The sequence below is a fragment of the Crotalus tigris genome, unplaced genomic scaffold (genome assembly GCF_016545835.1).
Source record: "Crotalus tigris isolate CLP2741 ecotype Arizona unplaced genomic scaffold, ASM1654583v1 scf7180000018585.330925593:3314079, whole genome shotgun sequence".
Taxonomy (NCBI): Eukaryota; Metazoa; Chordata; class Lepidosauria; order Squamata; family Viperidae; genus Crotalus; species Crotalus tigris.
Window position 1 is genome coordinate 259,064 of NW_024097088.1, and position 10,930 is coordinate 269,993.

General features: G+C 45.2%; 1 protein-coding gene across 4 annotated transcripts in view; it reads right to left on the reverse strand.

The window, feature by feature from the left end:
* Nucleotides 1-8,754, reverse strand: part of PASD1 (PAS domain containing repressor 1) — a 51,757-nt gene extending 43,003 nt beyond the window's left edge. For 2 of the 4 annotated variants that reach the window (XM_039354678.1, XM_039354676.1), the window contains exon 1: nt 8,190-8,753. The gene's annotated coding sequence lies outside the window, so the exon portion shown is untranslated. Of the gene's footprint in view, nt 1-8,180 lie in introns of all 4 variants that reach the window. The other 2 variants (XM_039354679.1, XM_039354677.1) reach the window with 2 other exon arrangements.
* Nucleotides 8,755-10,930: the final 2,176 nt, after the last annotated feature.

The window sequence follows — 10,930 nt, forward strand, 5'->3', positions numbered from 1 at the left end:
TTTAGAAAATAAGTTGACCCCCTCCTCTCCATGGTAGCCCCTCAAATACTGGACTACAGCTATCATGTCCCCCTCCCCATTTGTGGTCATAAGCCGAGGACTACATGCAGATGCAAAGATCATATTGAGCCAACAGACTAAACATTTGGAGATAAATCTAATCGTGAGCAGCGCTTTCTGATTAGACATCATACAGGCAAAGCACCTCTGGACTGTCTCAAATCAGCAGAGAGCTAAGACGTGAAGCTGTTTTAGGTTGTGCCAATATCAAGGTGCAACATCTGCTGCTTCCCTCACTCAAGAAGTTGATGGCTTACTTGGTTGACAAAACGGCAGAGAAGAATTTGGATTTAACAGTGGTCTGTGCATGAACTTGTCACCGTCTGATTCAAGATTACTCAGATCGGTTTCCCAGGAATGATTGAAGGAAAAAAAATAGTTGTGACATGGAATCAAAAGGGAAATGAATGAGTCCAGCATTTCACAATTTGCTCTTTAGAAAAGGGTGGGGGGATTAAGCATCTGCAAATGCTGGCTTTGGTTAGTCCCTGGAGCATGCAAAGGTTAGCGATGACTGCATCTCCTTAGATCAGGGGTAGGCAACCTTGGCTCTTTTTTTGACTCGTGGACTTTAACTCCCAGAATTCTGGGAGTTGAAGTCCACGAGTCATAAAAGAGCCAAGGTTGCCTACCCCTGCCTTAGATCCTTCTTGAAAAAGAATCAAGGGAGGCAACTGACAAGCAGCAGCAAAATAAATCATATAACAGAATGATTTCTGGAATTGGGGATGTCTAGTTTAATGAAAAGAAGGACTGGGGGGTGACATGATAGCGGTGTTCCAATATCTGAGGGGCTGCCCCAAAGAAGAGGGAGTCAAGCTCTTCTCCAAAGCGCCTCAAGAAGGCAGGACAAGAAGCAACGGATGGAAACTAACCAAAGAGAGAAGCAACCTAGAACTAAGGAGAAATTTCTTAACAGTGAGAACAATTAATCAGTGGAACAACCTGCCTCCAGAAGCTGTGAATGCTCCAGCACTGAAGGTTTTTAAGAAGAGAGATTGGACAGACAAGGTATAGGGTTTCCTGTCTGAGCAGGGGGTTGGACTAGAAGACCTCCAAGGTCCCTTCCAACTCTGTTACTCTTGTTAAATCGAGTTCACCCAATAACTTTCTGGAGGAGAGAAAATTAGATTTCTTTTAGAACGTTCTCTTTCAGCGAAGCTCTTTCGAAGTATTCCAAATTCTCCGCAAAGGCCTGCTTATCACACGCCAAATCTGGGCTGCAGGCTACCCATTTCAGCTTGTTTTCGTTTTCTAGCAAAAAGAGGAGGCGTTGGATATTCTATGCATACGGTTCCTAAATATTCCTCATTCGAGAACTCATGACTTCAGACTTGGGTGCCTTTGCTAGCTGGCTGACTCTTTGTTCTTGTTTTCCAGGAAATTATCTGCGCTAGAGGTGGAATGAGTAACACTTTTTCACCTCTCAATCTGGTAACAAGTTGCCCACAAGAGGCATAATAAAACCAGAAAGGAAAAAAACAACAACAATAAAAAGGCAACTTTCTCAAATAGGCAACTTTCTGTAAATATTAAGGCAGGGAATCTGTAGCTCTCCGGAGAGTTGATTTATAGGTAGTCCTGGACTGGAGTTCAAAATTTCAGTTGCTCAGTGAGACATTTGTTAAGTGACTTTCGCCCCGTTTTATGATCTTTCCCGCCACAATGGGAATCGCTGCAATGGTTAAGTTAGTAACTTGGTTGCTAAATCAAATTGGCTTCCCCATCGGCTGGGCTTGTCAAAGGGACGACGTGATCTGGGACACTGCAACCGTCCTAAGTACATGCCAGTTGCCAAGCGTCTGAATTTTGGTCACGTGTGAAAAATGGTCGTCAGTCATTTTTTTCCCCGTGCTGTTATAACTTTGGACAGTCACTAAATGAACTGTTGTAAACTGAGGACTAGCTGTAATCCACAACTCCTGGCTATTCGTTTAGTGATCGTTTGAAGTTACAACCGCACTGAAGAGTTTACTTTGGACTGGTCCTTATTTTTATGACTGTCTCAGCATCCAAACTGCCAGGCGATCAAAATTCAGGTGCTTTGCAAGGGGTGTGTATTTACGAAGGTTGCAATATCTTTGGGTCCTGTGATCGCCATTTGTGAGCTTCCCAGCTGGCTTCCAACAATCAGAGTCAATGGCGGAAACTGGATTTGCTTAATGACCCCATTTTACTTAACAACTGCAGAGATTTGCTTAAGAACTGTCAAGCCCCAGGGAAACCAGGAGAATCAAGCAGTTCAAATGAGTATCAAGATTTCTCACAAGCTTAAGCTCTCTGCAAGAACCTGATCAACCAACAGTCAAGGGAAATGATTGGGAGATAAGAAAGGCATTCAAGGTGGGCTGGACTTCGATCTTTTGCAGGCGTGCAGGGATGCGTGACTCATGATGCATTTGACCCCTCCCTCCAGCTCAGCTTGGTCATCTCCTACATCAACCCTAGCAAACAGGGTCATAAAGTCAGGCAGGCTCACTTAACAACTGCCTTGTTCAGCAATGGCAATTCTGATCAAGGAGAAAAGCAATCTGGAATTAAGGAAAAACTTCCTAACAGAATAATTAACCAGTGGAACGGCTTGCCACCAGATGTTGTGGGTGCTTCATCACTGGAGGTTTTTAAGAAGAGACTGGTCAGACACTTGTCTGAAATGATATAGTATCTCCTGCTTGAGCACTGGGCTGGACTAGAAGACCTCCAAGGTCCCTTCTAGCTCTGTTCTGATCTCAGCTGTGGTCCTAAGAGAAGGATTACCTGTTGCTATTTATCAATTGCTAGAGAAACATCTCCAGGAGTTTATCTAGCAACTTATCGACAGCCACAGATTCCCAGGCTCTGATCTGCTGGATTTAACTAGTGGAAGAACAATGCCCTAGTTCTCACTGAGGCAGGAAACGGTGCATATCTTTTCTGCCACAAGGAAAAGGCAAGTCTAGGCACACTTCATTCCTTAAAGCCTAATAGGATTAAACAGAGTGGAGTCATCCCTGCACAGAACTACATGCAAAAGAGATTCACACATCACCCTAAGCCAAGTTGCATATTTTTCTTTTGTTTTTTTTTAAATGCAGCTGGCTAGGTGCACACTATACAAAAGAGAACCAGTGGGGTGCAGTGCTACGTATTTCCCACGCCGGCTGGGAAATTCTTGAAGTTGAAGTCTACGCATCTTCAAATGGTTACAGTGGGGAAACACCGATCTAGGTTGAGTTTTTGTCATTTCAGAAGAATTTGAGAAAATAGGACAGGGAGAAGAATTAACACCAAAAATTGTTAGCTTTTTGGGTCTTCAATCAGAGTGACTTGAACGCCATGTTGCTATCTGCTAGAAATACAACAGTCCCTATTTCAGACTGAATCTAATCTTGTTTTAATTGGGCAGAGAACAGATCTCCAAATTTTCAACCCCCATAAAAAAGAGGACACTGAGCTTGTAACACCGTGCTATAAAACTTTGTTGACAATCATGTCTCTAATGAGAAGCTGACTTTTACAACTGTTACTCCTCATTGCTTCATCACACATCCGGTAAGGCACATTAAATAATTATAAGCTTAAAAGAGGGAAAAAATCTAACACTAAACTAAACCACCTTCAGTATAGAGTTGGAGGCGCCTCCAAAGAAAATCTGGAAAATGATTAGGAAACGTCAACAGATCCTCATGTAGTCCTGAAAATCCCTCACCCATCCTAAATAGTAAACTTCAAACATGTCTAGAACTTCTCAGTTCATTTTATTTTGGACGCAAAGGATCACTTAGCCAAATAGATGGTATAACAGATTGACTTCTTAGTCAGTGATGAGCGAATGAAGCTAGCATTAGAACCGTTATTAAAAAGGGCACAACCAAGAATGTTCTTCTTACATCAACTCAGAAAGCTCAGATTGCCCAAGGAGCTGCTAATACAGTTCGACAGAGGAATTACAAAGTCTGTCATTTGTACCTCAATAACTGTCTGGTTTGGCACATCAACCAAACAGGATAGGTACAGATTTCAAAGGAGAGTTAGGACTGTAGAAAAAAAAAAAAACAATTGCAATCAGCCTGCCTTCCATTGAGGATCTGTATATTGCATAAGACTCCTGCGAGTCCCCTGGTCTGCAAGGCAATCAAATCGGTCAGTCCTAGAGGAGATCAACCCTGACTGCTCTTTAGAAGGCCAGTATTTGAAACTCAAATACTTTGGCCACCTAATGAGAAGGAAGGGATCACTGGAGAAGATCCTAACGCTGGGAAAGATTGACGGCAATAGAAGAAGGGGATGACAGAGAATGAGGCGGCTGGATGGAGTCACTGAAGCAGTAGGCGTGAGCTTGAATGGACTCCAGAAGATGATAGAGGACAGGAAGGCCTAGAGGAACGTTGTCCATGGGGTCGCGATGGGTCGGACATGACTTCGCAACTAACAACAAATATTGCATGAACTGACAAACTACAGACCCCCTCACATCTGTTTCAATTTAAGATGATGATGCAACAGAACATCACATACCAAAACAACTAGACTCAAAGACAGCCCCCCCCCCGTGCCATTACTCTGCTGAACACCATTCCCACAGCACTGTCTTAGGCCTAAGAAATTTACCCATATAAATTTGTTGTAGGCTGCATTGCTATTTCTCATCTTTCTATCTTTCCTACTCTCTTCTCCTATTGGCAACTTATGAGTTATCACTTGTTGTTTGTGTCTTATGATTGATTGTAACTAAGATTTATGAGCTATCACTTTGTTGTTGGTATGTACACTGAGATCGTGTGCACTGAAGACAAATTCCCTGTGTCAGCTCTGCCTATTATCTTCTCTGTAGTCTGTTGGTCTATACCAGGGTAGGCAACCTCGGCTCTTTTGTGACTCATGGACTTCAATTCCCAGAATTCCTGAGTCAGCGCTGACTCAGGAATTCTGGGAGTTGAAGTCCATGAGTCATAAAAGAGCCGAGGTTGCCTACCCCTGGTCTATATTGTACGTTGATGGTGCAATTATGACTTATCAATAAAGAATAAGTATTAATTATAACACTACGGATTTTCAAAACTCAATCTGTCTGTGTAGATCACTGAAATGGTTTCAACACCTTTCAGTGGGGAAAAAAAGGGAAAAGCTTGTTCCTTGTATAATGCATTTAAAAACAAAAAATCAATGCAGTTTTTTCCTTCCCTGTAGCTTTGTCTGAAACCTGTTTACACTGATTTTATTATTAGAGCTTAGATACCAAATACTCTAAAGCTGAAATTTAAATCAGTTTTTCCACCACAGGTATGTTATACCTGCTTAGATTAAATCCAACTGAGTACAGTGTAGTTCACTCTGAAAAGACTCTACTGTGCTTCTTACCTCCGAGTAAACATGTATAAGATTATACATAGTTGATTAACTGGTAGGTTTAATAAAAAAAATATTAGCTAGGCAACAGGGAGAAGAGAATCATGATTTTGAACTAAAATGCTAGGAACAATGTATGTAAGAAAGCATCCTAATAAACAAGGTTTATTTTGTATTATAATTTTGTATTTCTTCCCGTTTCAAGAGGCCCTGGCATTTTATTTTATGTTGCATGCAGTGTAGAATGCCTCTCCTAAAAGAATATCTGCTATGTAACATTTATGCATCATCTAAAAACAAGTTTGTGTGTGTGTGTGTGTGTGTGTGTGTGTGTATCTGTGTGTGTTGCGGGAGAGAAATTGCAGCTGGCAACAGAACTGATTTTTCCATATGCAAATTCATCCAGACTTAGCTGGTTTAAATGCATCAAAGCAATTAACCTTCCGAAGAAAATTAGGGTAAACCCTACAATAAACCCCAAGACTGGGTGAAAAATAACCTCATCAGTTAGGGCCAGCTACTTCAGGTATACAAGGACTCTCCATTTCTTAGGTTTAAAAAAAACAAACATACACACACAAGCAAACAGGTGGACTTCTGACATTTTGAAGTCTGAGCAAATAGAACGTCTTGTCTCATTAATTAGACCAAAACTGCCCTCCCTTTGCAAAGCAAAATAAATCCCTTGTAATTAATAACCCTCCCTTCTTAGCAGAGGCACCATTCCCAGGACAGTTTAAAGCCCCTGTCACTTATTCAGAGGACATTTATTTATTTATTAAATTTATATGCCATACAGCTTGAGGTTCGAGCCAACACTAAGGTTCTACAGAGTAACATTTGCAAAAAAAACCCCTCCAAAATACCATTTTTCTTATAAAAGGGAAGGTGACCCCTGGCTGACTGACCACAATTCTCAGCCAGCCTCCCTCACCAGCTTCACTGAAGCAAAAGTCATGGCAGATAATCCTCGACATACAACAGTCGTTTAGTGCCTGTTCGAAATTACAATGTCACTGAAAAAAAAACGACATGACCATTTTTTGTACTTATGACCGTTGCAGCATCCCCATGGTCACGAGACCAGAACTGAGAGGCTTGGCAACTGACTCAGAGCTATGACGGTCATGGTATCCCGGGGTCATGTGATCCCCTTTGGCGACCTTCAATGGCAACCAGATTCACTTAACAACCATGTTACTTAAGAATTGCAGTGGTTTGCTTAACAGGAATGGTCTTAAAATGGGGCAAAATTCACTTATCAACCGCCTGGCTTAGCAACATAAATTTGTGGTCAATTGTGGTCATACTTTTGGTGGCCCACCAAACCATCCTCTCCTTTCCAATTCCCTCCAGCCCTTCCTCCCCACTTATGGTGCCTTCAGATGTACAACACTGGAAGTTTTTAAGAAGAGACTGGACAGCCATGTGTCTGAAATGGTGTAGGATTTCCTGCCTGAGCAGGGGATTGGGCTAGATGACCTCCAAGGTCCCTTTCAACTATTACTACTACTACTACTACTACTACTATTATTATTCTCTGACAGACAGCTCTTCATCTGACATTCTGAACAGTGGAATGCCATAGAAAGGATGGGTGCCCGGGAAAGATGGTGGTTAGGATGACACCCCATTGAGTCACCTGGTCACAGCTTCATTGCATGCTCTGAACACCACCCAGGCGGAAGAGGGAAAAAAATCAATTAACAATTTTGGCCAGCCAATAATCAGCGAGGCATCGGGTTCAATCCCTGCGCACCGTGTGCTCCCAACAAGTTCCTCTGCCAGCTGGAAGGAGGACACCTATTTAAAGCTTCCAGCGGTTTGGTTGTTTACAAACTGGGTATGACAGGAGGCTGGGAGCACTCATTTTTTATCCTAGCATCTACCTGTAGAGGGACAGGTAGCTCCAAGTGTCACATCAGAACATCCTGATGAATTTCTTTCCGTAAATCTCAGCCTAAAGCCAATCAGGAGAGCAGAGTAGAAAGTCCAACGCATTCTTTTAAGATCTTTCGTAGTCTCCAACATCTCCTAAAACTCAGAATTACTTTCCTCATTTGCTCCTACAAAACTCTCAAGAAGCACCGGGCAGGGCATCCGTTCTTCACGATGCTTCGCTTCTAGGTTCCAGAAGGAGAATCTACCTGGGAAAGCATCTCCAGCCCCCTTTCCCCCCACCCCACCCCCATTATCCCTCTCAATCTACCTAAGAATATCTCATGCTGTTCTTGACTTCTGATTTGGCCAGTCGGATGAATTCAGAGTTGATTTATTTCTGGATTCCTTACGCAACGCATCCCTAGAAATCCCTGAGGTTTCTTTAGGTAGGAAATAGCTGAAGGCTTCACAGTAGAACCACCAAATTACTCATGTTTGCATCCTGGACAGTAAGTTATTCCGGAGGAGTTCTCCAAGAGGAAAACAGCCACTCTGGAAGCATTGAGGGTGCCGGAAATCACCTTACAGTGATGACTGTCTACAGAATTGTTTGTGGAGATTCTCAAGCATCCAGGTAAAGGTTGTCCTAAAGATGCCTTCCCCCCCCCAAGAGGGAACTGGACTTTCTTGGGGGTTTTTTTTCTTCTTTGAAAACGTTTCACTTCTCATCCAAGGAAGTTCTGAAGTTAGAACTGAAGAAGCTTCTGGGTTGAGAAGCGAAAGGTTTTCCAAGGAAAAAAAAGAAACCAAGACAGTCCAGTTGTCTTTTTGGGGGGGGGGGGAGAAAGCGCTTTGGGGACATTTCATTAGGTTGGTTTTTGCTTTCCCAAAGGAAGCCACGAAGGACCCACCTGCCTTACCTGGCATCTCCAGACTCGCTCCCAGCGCCGGCCGAGCGGTGCAAAGAGGCTCCCGGCCACGATGATTCCGGGGATGCCTTCGGTGCCAGGAGGAGGAGAAGAGGCTGAAAATCCGCTTCGCCAAAAAAAAAAAAGAAAAAAGAAAAGAGAAAAAAGGCGTCCCAAAGCTTCCAGCCGGACCTTAGTGGGCTTCTGCCCTAGGGAGAGACGGGCCATCCAGAGCGGGAGCCTCCGATGCCGAGCCCAGCTCCGGGAAAAGCCAACGGACCATCTTTACTTCCCTCCGGCTTCCCCAGTAGACAAGCCAAAGCCCAAAGCGAAGACAACTCCGAAGGACCAAACAAAACAAAACAAAAAGAGAAAAAACGGATGCAAAAAAAAGCCAACCAAATTCAACAGGAGCGCAAGACTTTGCAAAAGAAGGTCCGGGAAGGGGCAGAAGCGCGCAGATGCCCGCGCAGCGCCAGCCCGGCAGCGCAAAGAGCCGCCACCGGCTTGAGAAGCTCGCAGCGGCCGCGCGCGATCAGCCCCGACGGGTTGTGTAACTCCGCGAAGCGCGGCTGGAGTTAGCCCTCCTCCTCCTCCTCCTCCTCCTCCTCCTCCTCCCTCCCTCCCTCCCTCCCTCCCGAGGCATCCCCGCCCGGGCAGGCGGAGGCGCGGACACGCGGGCGGGAGCGCGCACCGGCGGACTCAGTGGGAACCTCATCCTGCGAGGCTCCGGGGCGCGCGGAGAGAAGGGGCGGCTGGAGAGCCTGGCGCGCACTCGGCAGCCCCCGCGAAAAGAAGCCGGGCAGGGGCTGGGGGGGGGAGACGGGGGAGGGAGGGAGGGAGGGAAGAGAGGGGGACGCTGCTGCTGCTGGGGAAGGGGAAGGATTGGGGAAAGGGAGGGCCGGGCGCGTCCTTCGGGCTTGCCAAGGCGCCCGCGCGCGTTCCCGTGCGCGCTGGAGCGCCTGGCACGAAAAGTAGGTCAGCTCCGAGCCAACCGAGCCGGCCGAGCGAGCGGCAGGGAGGGAGGCGCGCAGGGGAGGCTGCATCTTGCCGGGGGGGGGGGCTTCCATCGGGAGGGCTTCCATCGGGGACCCCCGCGCTGGAGGAAAGGGGAAAAGGACAGGTGGGCTCGCTCAAGCAGCCGCCTGCCAGCCAGTCCAGGATCCGGAGTGATGCCAACGCGCCTCCCTCCTCCGGGCCCCCTCCAGCCCTCCAAAACACGTGAGTGTGTGTGTGTGTGTGTGTGTGTGTGTGTGTGTGTGTGTGTGTGTCACTGCCTCCGAGTCGGTCCCTGCAGGTTCTGTTTTTTGGTTTTTTTTGGCTAGAGTCTTCTGAAGTACTTTGCCTTGCATCCTTTTGGGGGTTAAGGAAGAGTGGCTGGCCTAAGGTGACCCGGCTGGCTTTGTGCCCAAGAAGCCACCGTGCCATGACTTTCTTCTTCCCCCACCACCCCGTGCAAAGGAGCTCAATCTGGGCGAAGCTGGTCCCTTCCAGGCGCGCCTGGCACCCGGTTTTGCTTGGTTTTCCAATTGGCTTTGGTTGGATGTTTCTAAGGGTTGTTGGGTCTGTTTGGATAGTTTCTTTCAGGCCCTCTTTTTTCAAACAAACCAACAAACAAGGAAGCCTGACCTGAAAAAGTCCCATTGCCTCGGGTCCGCTTTACTTGACTTAGATAAGACCAACTGCCAATCTGGGGTTAAAGTCGGAGCTACAACTTGAAACAAAAGGAATTTCAATCAGAATAGAGCTGGAAGGGAGCTTGGAGGTCATCTAGTGATTCTAGTCCAACCCCCTGCTCCAGCCCCTCAAATACTGGAACACTGCTATCATTTCCCCCCCCCCCCCAGTCCTTCTTTTCTCTAGACTGGCCATACCCAATTCTTGCAACTGTTTTCATGTGTTTTTGTCTCCAGGCCTTTGATCATCTTAGTTGCTCTTCTTTGCGCTTCTTCCAAAGTCTCAACATCTTTTTTTGTAATGTAACATCTTTTGGGTAACATCTCCAGTTTTTTTTGTAGCACAGTGCATGCTTTTGATGGTGCCTATCGCTCAGGTTTAGTTGTGGGAGGAAAGCTTTCAAAGCAAACTCAACCTGCTTCCATCTCCTTAAAAGCCAACGAATTTTTGGTTTTGATTTGATTTTTCTATCCAGGTTAATGTGCCCCCTTTATATTCTCTTCAGCTAGAGTTTCTGTTTACAGGGAAGCATATTTAGGACATGTGAATTAAAAGCTGGGTCCCGACTACCTGTTTTAAAAATGGGAGTCCCCAAAACAGACTAAATCGATGTATTTTTAAACTTGGGAACGTGAAGATGTGTGGAATTCAACTCCCAGAATTTTGGGAATTATATTCCACTCATCTTCAGAGTTTGAAAAACACTGGACATCGTCTAAAAACTATGTTCATTTCCTATGGGGTATTTTGTCCAGGAGGCACAAAGAAAATAATTCGTTATTTATTTTCGAACGTCTGGAATAGCAAAAGCCATTTTGTGTATTGTGATCCGTAAAAGATCAATCCACCTGCTTCATTTTGAAATAGAGTAACATCTGCAGGAGGAAAACAACTAGTTTTTGTGACATTAATGATGGTGCAGAAGAGACAATTTCACAGGTCTACCTTGCATCTAGAAACCTTTTGGGCATCTTTAAAATATATCAGCTGAAGAAAAATATCTCTACCGAGGCTCCGTCAGCCTTTTTGGTAAACTGCAGTAAAAAATATATATTTATATATATATTAATGCAAAT